Raw genomic sequence first — 11496 nt, 5'->3', positions numbered from 1 at the left:
TCCTCCCTCAATTCCTCTCTTCCTCTTTTCTTCCCCCATTCCCACCCTCCCTTTCTCCCTCCTTCTGCTGCTTGCCCTCCAATCCCAGTTTCTGTCCCTGTCCCTCTCTCTCTTTCTGAGGTTAAAGGGCGTCCCAGACATAGTAGGACAGACACATACGGAATCTGGGAGGCAGCTCTGAAGCAGGTCACAGCACATTTCTGAGAACAGAAACTGTGATCTCCTGCCCTTTCCGCTTCCTGGGAAGTTGGTTGCTTTATTTGGCATTTGTTTAGCATTTATTTACAAAGTTTAGGCAGCAGCTGTGACTTCAGCAGGTACACAGGGAGGAGAGCTAGCAAGCTGCCAGATTCCACGAGTACAAATCAAACGTAAGGTCGTGTTGCGTGAGTTCTCGGCATTGTGTGGAATTAGACTTTGGACCGTTGAGTTGCTGTGCGAGAAGAGGTGCATCCACTGGTCTCAGGAAGCCAGGGCTCAACATTAAAGAGGAGATGCGAGTCTGGCTGGGAGTCTCAGGGCAGTCCTATTTGGAAGGGGGCGGGATGCGGGGGGCACTGTTGTGGGAAGAGCGGATGGCGAGATATTGGCTTTCTGGTTGAACTGGGCTGGGCCTCTCTAATAATAGCTCTCAGAGGGAAAGGCCAATTTGCTCTCCTGCTGTTTTCTAGAATGCTTAAATTCCTTTTTCTCAGTGGCCCAGTTATGTACCTTAAGCATATGGGAACGCCGGCCACTATCTGCCCCAAATTGTACATCCCAAGCACATTTCTAACAATGTGTCTTTTGGATGGGGGCAGAAAGATGGAAAAGGGGCGTCCGAGATGGCTCCACCCCAGCCGTGAACATGACACTCACCCCTGCAGGGGGCTGCAGGGAGCCGTGGTGCCTGAGGGTGCTGTGTGTGTCACTGGAGCTTTGTCACCATCTGTGGCAGGAGTGGGGAGTGAAGAGACCATGTGTGAACCAACGCGGGAGAGTCTGCCTGGTTCTGGCGGGTGAATTCTTTGTTTGTTTGATTTTTCTTTTTTGGTTTAGAGAGCTAGACACAACGATAACAAACGCTTGGCCTAACTCTGCGGGATTCAAGATGGAAATTTTTTTCCTCCCCCTCCCCGCCCCCATGACTTCTTTCATGATTGTCTTGAGCATGCCCATGTTTTTCCCTCCAGCTCCACTCTTCCCTCCTCATGAGCCAAGAAGGGGGTTGTACAGGACTCCTCAAGAGATTCATGCTCCCCCCATACCCTGGAGGATGTCTAGGAGACCATTAAACTTTGCTTTGCTCTTTGTCCAGAATTTGGTTATTCAAAGCTACTTGTGTGTCTGTACCACATATTTAAGGTAAAAATGCAGACCAAAGCCGACCAGAGCTGACCAAATCAGACCAGATCAGACCAGACCAGACCAGACCAGACCAGATTAGATCAGACCAGACCAGATTAGATCAGACCAGACCAGACCAGACCAGACCAGATGAGGCCAGATCAGACCAGATCAGGCCCCGCCAGACAAGACCAGACCAGACCAGACCAGACCAGGCCAGACCAGACCAGGCCAGGCCAGACCAGACCATGCCAGATCAGACCAGACCAGACCATGCCAAACCAGACCAAGCCAGACCAGACCAGGCCAGATCAGACCAGACCAGACTAGGTAAGGCCAGATCAGACCAGACCAGGCCAGACCAGACCAGGCCAAACCAGATCAGACCAGATTAGATCAGATCAGATCAAACCAGAACAGGGCAGGTCAGATCAGATTAGACTAAACCAGGCCAAATCAGACCAGACCAGACCAAAGAGAGTATTGGCTTACTCAAGCCAAAGACCATCTTATTGTTCAAGCATGTTGAAGAGAGCAGAATGTGGATTTTACCACATGGACAGGTCACAGAAATATGGAGGTGGAAGAATGAAAAGGTTAGGTGAGAACAAATGTGGCAGATTTTGTTGGCCAGTGGGAGAAGGCTAGTGGCAACATTTTTCTCAGCCTGGTGAGCTTTTCTTCTTGTTCTAGGAACAGTTTCTGTCATTTTTACTGTGGAAAGATATATGTGGAACTCAGCTGCTTGGGCTCAGGGACCGATTTTCTGGTGACTGGGAGGGCCTAGGGGGCCTCTCTGATGCGGAGGCCGTTGCCACAGTGAGGTCTAAACACTATGCTTCAGTGCTCTTCTAGGGGGGGCCCTAAGAATTAGTGAGGCCTGTCCCTTCTTTTACACATCTCACAGTGTGGGGAGGTGTTATTTTGTTGAGTCAAAATAGCAGAACAGTGTGGAGATTCAGAAAATGACCCCTTTTCAGGAGTTGTAGGGGAGGAGCTGGGCCGGAGGCTTCAAGAGAATGGACACGCCTCTTCAAGGATTACGAAGGACATGGGCACTGGGCCTGTGTGCAATATTTGAATTTTTGCAAAAAAAATTTTCCCCACTATTTGTTTATTCTCAGATGTAGCCAAAAGGGCTGGAACTATAATTTTTATGATGAGACATTGGGCCTGGGCAAGTTCCCAGGGCCTAGGACAAAACCTGACACACAGCTGGTGCTCAATAAATGTCAGTCAAATGAATACCTTTTATTAGCTACCCCTTGGACTTGGAGAAAGTATGAATTTTGTTGTTGTTGTTGTTGCTAATCATTTTCTTTTTGTATTAAAGAGTTTTGAAAGGTAGAGATGTGCTTCTTGTTACAGCTACCATCTTGAGCTCCTAACTCACATATTTGGTACATTACAATATATCTAATTTAATCTCATAGCAGTGCAAAGGAGTGACTGGTAGGGTTGCATTTGCTCTCCTGTCTCTGTCTGACCCTCAAGCTGATACTCTGTCCCCATCTATCTGCTGTCTCACATTAATGTTCATAGTTGATTGGAAAGTCAGTCTTTTAAACAAGGGAATAAATGAAATGAGAGAATTTTATTTCCCATCAGATTTCATCTCCCTTAGAGAGATTTATGTCCCTGGATTGTATTTCATGGAACCTTTTTATGAGTAGCTAGATTTATAGGTAATAATCAATAGACTGCTGAGCTGGAATTCTGTTACATATGCACACCTTGCACAGAGAACAGAGGAAATGGTCCAGGGAGGAGACGGTCTTTGTTGTTCCCAAGCTTCCTAACTGTGCTGATGCTGTTGGAGGACTCAGAGGAGATGGGCAGGAGCTGTGCTGGGAAGGATTCTTGGGAAATAGGGTTCAGCTGTATATTTGGAAGGGGCAACCCATCAGAAGAAGCCCCTCTGTCGGGGGGAACCAAGACTTCCTCTCCAAAGTCTCCACATGCTTGGTTTTGAAAATAGACACCTGTGTAAGATCCCTCGGTTGGAGCTAAGGGCCTCCTAGAACCCCTGGGGACCTAAGTGGGAATTTTTTTTGATGTGAGCCTATACTCAGTGTCCTTCTTTGGTAGGTGGATATGTATGACACCATGCATTTTGGTCAGAGGTTACATGTGATCACAGAACCCAGGTGTGTTTACGTGTGCGGGAGAGAGTCTACTCCTGTGTCTTTGTTACCTTCCTTTTGAGTCTTTTTTATCGCCCTTTTCATATTGTTTGGAGTTGGCCTGTTTAATTTCTTCAGGGCCTCAGTATGATGTGTTAAGAGGACTTAAGCTATTTCTTTTCCCCTGTTTATCTGAGTCTAATTTCAGTACCCACAGAGACCAGAAAACCTTTAAGAGACAAAGGAATGAATTGCTAATTATGGGATTTCCAGGTTTTTGAGAGAGTAGTGTTATAATAATTTCAAGGGCAGAGGGCTCCTCCCAGATGTCTTTCAAAGATGGTCATGGCAGCCACAGGTTCCTAAACTTAGAAGTACATCAGAATAACCTGGGGAGCTTATTAAAAATACAAGAGGTTGAGAGTAGGCCTTCCAATCCAGACATGCAACTTTGGAGCAGGAGGCAAGGACCTCAACGTCTGAGACCCCGGGATGTAGGGTGCTATCTGTTCTGCCTTTTGGTGATGAGTGGAAGTCACAGTGTAAATGCAGCTGCCCAGCCCTGGAGCTCTGAGTTGGTAGCATCTCTCCTCATAAAATGGCTGTGGCCTGCTTCCTAAGCTGCACCTATGGATGCTGTCTCCAGAGTGGACTGCAATAGTCACTTCCCCGTGTACCAGAAGGGCCCACATGCCCATTGGTTCTTTTGAGTTTTGGAAAGTATAGTTCAAATGTCCTGTTGAGTCCACTAAACTTTCATCAGAGGCCCCCACTGCCTCTCAAAGTGTCCAGGGATAGGATGCAAGGATCATTTCAGAGTGTTTTTATGTTTATGCTTTGCTTCTTCAAATGTCATCAGATCTTTCTTCCCTCTCCTCCTTCCATCTTTCCTCCCTTCCCGCCTTCTATCTTAAGGTAAAGAAATCAGCATGGCACTTGGTATTCTGAGAACAGCTCAATAGCTCTTCCCAGTAGCGTCCAGGTATTATATAGATGCACCTCACTTATGCATTGGGATTGGCAGTGTGTGCTTATAAACGCTGTCGTAAAGCGCAGCTCCTCCATCCAGGATGGGAATGGAGTTGTTAAAGACAGTTGATGAGGTGGCATCTGTTGGCCAACAGTTTTATGCTGCAGTAGCTCTAAGCAGATAACGTTAATAGGAATCACATTTTAAAGTTGTAAATTTGATGTAAAATACTAAATTTGACAATAATTGCATTATAAAGCAAAAATTCTATTTATTAAAGGGCTCCCACCTCTCCTGCGTGTGAGGGGCTCTGAAATTCCTGCTCATACCTGCCCCTAGCAATTATCATGCTTTCTCTAAAATTCTGTTTTATTTTTCCATTTTCATAACAACTACATTATGATGTGACATATTTTTTTTCCAGATATTTTGCTTGAATAAATAAATAGGATATTAAATTCAACTGGGGTATTAGATTATAAATTAGTTCTGTAATAGGCGTCATAATGTTATTTAGATTTTCAGTTTACACAGACCTTGTAGCAACTCCCCAGAGCTATGCTACAGAATTAGAAGTAGATAGAAGTTGATGTAAGAAAATTGGTTTTTGTAATATGCTGATGCTAGTAGAGTTGTGCTGTAAAGGTATTTAAATAAAGCGTTCCTACTTATTTCATTGTACAGACAAAAGATTGATAATGATTCCAAATGATTGATCTGTTGATGCTGATACTGGCCGTACATGCAGCTAAAATACTTCTTTCCCAAATTAAAGCAGTACTTACATGTGAAGGCTAAACATCCGGGTCTTAGAAAGCATGGCAACTGGATGTCATCCATGTCATGGATCTAGCGGTTTCTCTTTCATCTGATTGGTGGAACAGTGATCCCACAGCTGTTCTTGGTGGCCAAGGGAGCCCTTTAAGTTATACTTCACATGAAGGAAGATACTCTATCCAGGAACTCTAAATGGTTGATGGGGTCATTAACAAGAGGGATATAATCTTATTAAACCTACCCAACACATGGAAAACATGCACATTTAATACAAAACACACATTTGCCAGATGCATGCTAAAAATAATTTATCATGGGTAGCAAAAGGAACTTTTTTTTACATTGGGCTCCCTGTCAGTCCAATTCAAGGGTAGGTAAGCCATGATGGGTGAGGTGGGTCTGGCCCACTACCTCTTTTTTCGTAGCTTGTCAACTAAAGGATGATTTTTGCATTTTAAAATGATTGAATAAAAATCAGAAGAATAATACTGCTTCACCACACATGGAAATGATAGGAAATTCAGTTCCAGGGTAGACAAATAAAGTTTTATTGGGACACAGTCACACTCATTTGCTTCCGTATTGTCTATGGCTTCTTCGGCAGGTTGTGGTATAATTACACTGGTGACCAAGTGGTCCGCAGAACATAAGTCACTTACTATCTGGCCCTTATAGGAAACATTGGCTGGCCTCTGCCTTAAACTAGAACTGGGAGGGCTGAGGATGTAGCTCAGGTGGTAGAGTGCTTGCCTGGCATGCATGAGGCCCTGGATTCATTCCCCAGCACCCAAACAAACAAAAACAAAGTTAGAACTGGGTAGACTGCTGGGTCTAGCCACATTGGAAAGCCCCCAGTTGGTCTTAGTAGGAAAAAGATATATCCTGAGCTTGGGACTTCTGCTGACTAGTGTATAGTGGCGCTTTACCCGAAAGGCAATATGAATTAACTAATGAAAAGGATAGTACCCTTGGGTCTTGGCTAAAAAAGATGCCCAAAGGGAAATCAATACAGCTAACTTCCGTAGCATGACGGGAAATATCCTACTGGGGTAAGCTCACTTCCAAGTTTTATGGCACTTTATCTGAACAACAGAAGATTGGTACCCCATGGGACTTTATAAAAGTGCCCCAATCAGGACCGACGGTGTTTTAGAGTTCCGTGAGACACTCAGTACAGTGGCAGGGTGTCCTGGGCTGGGCAGGTGAGCCCCGGCCCTGCTTGTTTTGCCTCTGACACTTTGGAAAAAATCTCATTCTTTCTCAGATGCTAGTCTTTCCCTCTGAAAACTGAAGTGGCTGGTCTCGGGGACCTCGGAGATGACACAGTACCTCTGCTTAGGGCAGCTATCACTAGCACAAGAAGGTCCCAGTCCCAGGAAAGAGAGTCTTTTCTTCCTGGAATCTTTGTGGCTTTCTCTTGCCTCTAAAAGGCTGCATTTCATTAAGGGGTTCACAAGTCTTGACATGTTTGTAAAGAAAGACACGGCGGGAATTCATAGGCCTCGCCTTATAACAAACATGTTGTGAATAACCTATATTTGGAATACAATTTGTCACAAGGATGCGGGCAGAGTTCTAAATTCGAGCAGCTTCTGAGATGCCATGCTTTATTCTGCACCAGCAGCTCCCAGGGCTCTTCCACTCTGCACTTTGAAGGGAGTCTTTATTGGAGAAGCCACTCTCTATTCCTGAAGAATGGGAACATTTGCATTAAACGATGCAAGAGATGCCATTGTAATTTCATGAGAATTACCCTTTCCAATGAATGTTAGATTAAGAACCAAGTAAAATCCCTTGAAAGTGGCTGGAAGATAAATCAGAGCAGAGCTGCAGTTAGGTAGAACTAAATTTTATCCCTTCCCTTTAAAATGGTTTTTAATTGATTTGGCATACTTTTTAAGTTAATAATGAATACTCTACCTGGGTCTGCATGATCACTCCTGTGAATTAGATCTATTGCGCTTGAAACAGCTTTCCCTGACAGAGGACAGTGATTTTAATGAAGAGTCTTTGCTTATTGCACCGATAGAAATGCGGTTCATGGTGGTTCCAGACAGTTCTCTAATTAGCAGTCCGGTCTGTTCCCTTGAATATTTTACCTGAAACGGAATGGAAATGTAGACAGGAAAGGTGCTTTATCATGGTGTTGAGTCCTGCCTACTGTGCATGAAGATCTTGGAGCTGGGAGAGTCATATAAAGATGTTGCGAGGCCCAGAGATCTTTAAAAAGAGATGGAAACGGGCAACTGAATGAGCAGAATGGTTCTTACGTTAGAATAACAAATTTCACAAGGGGTGTGTGTGTGTTTGGGGGGGTGGGGAATTAAATCTTTGAATTATGGCCTACTGGTCAGGTGAGTCAAATGTCCTGTGGACGGAGGTGGGGATTTCCTGGCTCCTTGTACTCACCTGCTGGGCAATGGAGCCTCCTCAGGTCTTCTCCAGTGTGATGGATGGGGCACAGGGTACATCCTGGCAACACACTCAAAGGCCATGGCAGGAGCCGGCAGAGTCAAGAGGAGATGAGCCAAAGCCAGGTGGCATTCCCAAGAGCTGACAGAGCAGAGCGTGGCATGTCACCAGTGACTCACAATACTGAGCAAGGGAAAGGAATGGAGATAACTTAGAAGGAGAGAAGAAAAGAGAAAGATTAAATTTTAAAGGATACAGAGTGACCTGAGAGATAGAAGCTAGCATCCAGCACATTCGTACATTAAATAGGACGTTAGATCATGATTACCAAGACCAGAACCTGGGAAATTTGGGAAAATGATGTATTAATAGAAAATGATAACCACCACCATGGTGCATACTGACGACTTGGCATGCTGGTGACGCTGACTGAGCCTCACGCACAGCACGGGTCACCTGAGTTGTCATATAACCCTCTGAGGTAGGCATTACTATATTACCTATTTTAAAGGACAGAAAACTGAGGCACCGAGAAATGACCATTAGCCAAGTTCTTCTGGCAAGACATGAAGAGAAAGAATTTAAATCCTGGAAGAATGACTTCAAATCTCATACCATACATTTCTGCAGAGGAGACTGAGTTCACTACTTCAAGGCAGAGAAAGAGTAGCCCATTTCTTCAGCTCAAATAACAGCAGTCAGAGCTATGGCTGAAGAGCTGCCAGTTCCCATCATGCACTTGGAGCCATAGACCGCTGCGTGCTCTCTTGCTACCAAACTGTAATTAAAATTATCATACAGTATAATGATTTCTAATACATTTCAGAACAAATCACCATCTTATATCTGACATGTTGTTAATGTTTACTACCATAATTACCAATTTGAAATATAAGGCAGCAATTTTTATTAGTGTTTGGTTATGTATAATTATGTCAAATATGAGACTGCAATTTAGATTGAACTGTATCAGCAGCAATCATACAAAATGATTATACTGTATAGTTGACATCCTGGGTATTTTATGTATCTATGGATTTTCCCCTTCCAAACCATAAAGAATTACTTAAAGATAATCCAAAGGTTATTTATAATACATTTCATTTTAAGAGTTTTAGCATATCGGAACATGCATAATAAGAATGAAACCTACTGAATCATGGTACCTGTCAGTGATTCTCTGGTGTGCTTGGGAACTTTGCACATCAAATTTCTAATAGCCACCATAATCCATACACTATTTTCTCCATTTTCCCGACCAGATGACTGAGGCCCAGAGAATCTAAGAGGTTTTTTTTTTTTTTTCCCCATCTTATACATTGTGAAGCTGAAATTCAAGTTCAAGACTTTTCTTCTAGGTGGTTAATAAGAGATCATTTATAGTAGACTCCTGCCAGAGTGTACATCCCTATTGGTTACCCAGCTTTTCGTTAGTGTAACACAATACTTGAGGCAATCAACTGAAACGAGGAAAGTTAATTTTGGTTCACAATTTTGTAGGTTTCATGCCATGGCTGGCTTGTTGCCTTTGGACCTGTGATGAGGTGGTACATCATGACAGTGGTGAATGGCAGAGGAAGTTTCTCTCCTCATGGCAATGGGGAAGAGCAAAAAGAGAGGAAGAAGAGGGGCCAGGTTCCAATATCCCCTCCAAGGACAGAGCCTCAGTGACCCAACTCCTCCCACTAGGTCCCACCTCCTGACGGTTCCACCATTTCCCAATAACATCACAGGCTGGGGGGTTAAGCATTTAACACATAGGTCCATGGTGGACACTTATTCAAACCATATCACCTATGAAATTAGTAGTGACCTATATTGAATGAGAGAATGCCTTATTTTTTTTGTAGTAGTTAGGGTCCTCCAGAGAAAACACACACACACACACACACACACACACACACACCCCTTAGTTTATGTGGCTTACATGAGTTTGAAGTCTCAGAAGCCCCCAGACCTGCAGTCTAAAGGCCTAAGACCCAGAAGAGCCAGAGATACAAGTTTCAAAGTCCCAAAGGCAGGAGTACCAGGAGGGCTGACGGTGTAAGTTCCAGTCTGAGTGTGCACACTGATATCCCAGCTAAAGTCCCATCAGGCAGAGGGCAGATTCTCTCTTACTCAGCCTTTTATTCTATTCAGGCCTTCAGTGGATTGGATGAGATTTCTCTGCATTGGGGAGGGCAATGTGCTTCACTCAGTCTACTGATCCAAATGTTAGCCTTATCCAGGAACACCCTTACAAATGCACTCGGGATATCAGTTGACCATATATCTGGGCACACTGTGCCCCAGTCAAGTGGACACATAAAAATAACCATCACACATATTATCTCACCAACAAGTTTCATTAGGTCCATTTTAGAGCTCGGAAAGTACAAACTCAGAAGTTTAAGAGTCTTTTCTAAGTTTGCATAGATTAATAAGTGAAAAGCTTGGACTCAAATTGGAGATTTCTAAATTAAATTCTAGTGTTTTTTCCAGGACTGATTATTATCACTGGGAGACTCTACAGCTACCCTTTATTGCAACAAAGCTTCAATTCTTTTAAGCTAGCTACATTTATTATATTTATATATTCCTTGTGATACAGCCCGTTCTGCATAAGGAACTGAAATGTGGGAAAGTTCTCACAGTGGCAAAACTGAAACTTGAATACAGGACTTGTCTGATTCCAGAGTTCATTCTCTTACTCATTCCCCACCAACATAACAATGAAGTCAATTCTTGGAAAAAATCATCCTAATTCCTTATCCTTCCTGAGAAGACACAGTTTCAATCTCAAGTATACATATGCATCTCTCTCTCTCTCTCTCTCTCTTGCATTTCCCCAAATACCCTTTTTTGAATGTTTCAAATGTCTGACCACCAGAATTTATTCAAATGTAAACATGTCAATGACAAAAACTGAAACACACAAACAAGCAAATATCAAATACAAAAACCAAAATCCAGAAAGATTATTTTTTGGTCCTGGTGAATAATCAAATTATTTATAAGAAAGAAATATTTTAGATTTTTAAAACAAGAAAACTACATTAGAGAGAGAATAAAACAGAGTAGTTACATACTTTAATTCAATTACAAATATGATCAGCTGGCTCTACACTCAATGGCTTGTCTACATTTTTTTTTTGTAGAAAAGTTTCATGAGGGCAAGGACACTATGTTTGCCTCAGGGGTTGGATTATATTGGCAAGAATTCCATGAATATATACAGATTAAAGAATTGATCAATGAAGTACAAATATGTTTAACTTTTTTATTTTGTTAATATGTCATGTGTATTTTTAATCATAATCCTTTTAAATCTGGCTTAAAATTAAATTTACAAAGCAATCGATTGTTGGTGGAGAAATTGCATCCCAACCAAGCATGAGATTTATGCCTTTGATTGATATTTTCAAACTGCATCTTACTTTTTTTTGGATTGAAGTAATATACCTTTGTATAATTGAAGACTACTCTCTCTGAGGTCCTGTTTGGTAGCCATGGAAACACCTGTAAGAAATTTCTCCCTGTACTCACCTGGTGCCACTTAATTATGAAGTCTGTGCCCAGCAGAAGGGCAGCAAGTGTGAGTTTCTGATTCTCATGGTGGGAAGGGGCTTGTTCCCTTGAGTAGCCATTGTTGGACCAGTGGCTTGCATCTGCAAGGCCAGCCCTAGGAACTAGGCAAGGCAGGAGTTGACTATGTGTTACAGTGAGTTTGCTGGGTGGTTGGTTGATGGTTGAGTTCAAAGCAGTGACCTTGGCTTCTGTCTGAGTCACAGGGTGACAAATCAATTTCATTGAAAATCAGCCCACCTTTGCAGCCCAAATGGATAAAAGAAAATGTTTCATTTATGGTTGTTTTATTTGACTTTATAGTAGAAACTCATCATGCTTGAT

General features: G+C 42.9%; 1 long non-coding RNA gene across 1 annotated transcript; it reads right to left on the bottom strand.

The window, feature by feature from the left end:
• Nucleotides 1-2230: 2230 nt before the first annotated feature.
• LOC125610942 lies at nucleotides 2231-10659 on the bottom strand. The gene is made up of 2 exons (XR_007341045.1): nucleotides 7606-10659; nucleotides 2231-7295 (listed from the first exon to the last, which is right to left on the bottom strand). It is a non-coding gene; the product is annotated as an uncharacterized LOC125610942 (long non-coding RNA).
• Nucleotides 10660-11496: the final 837 nt, after the last annotated feature.

The sequence above is a fragment of the Marmota marmota genome, unplaced genomic scaffold (assembly GCF_001458135.2).
Source record: "Marmota marmota marmota unplaced genomic scaffold, marMar, whole genome shotgun sequence".
NCBI lineage: Eukaryota > Metazoa > Chordata > Mammalia > Rodentia > Sciuridae > Marmota > Marmota marmota.
The sequence above is the reverse complement of the archived record's forward strand: the minus strand, read 5'-3'. Positions and strand labels throughout refer to the sequence as shown.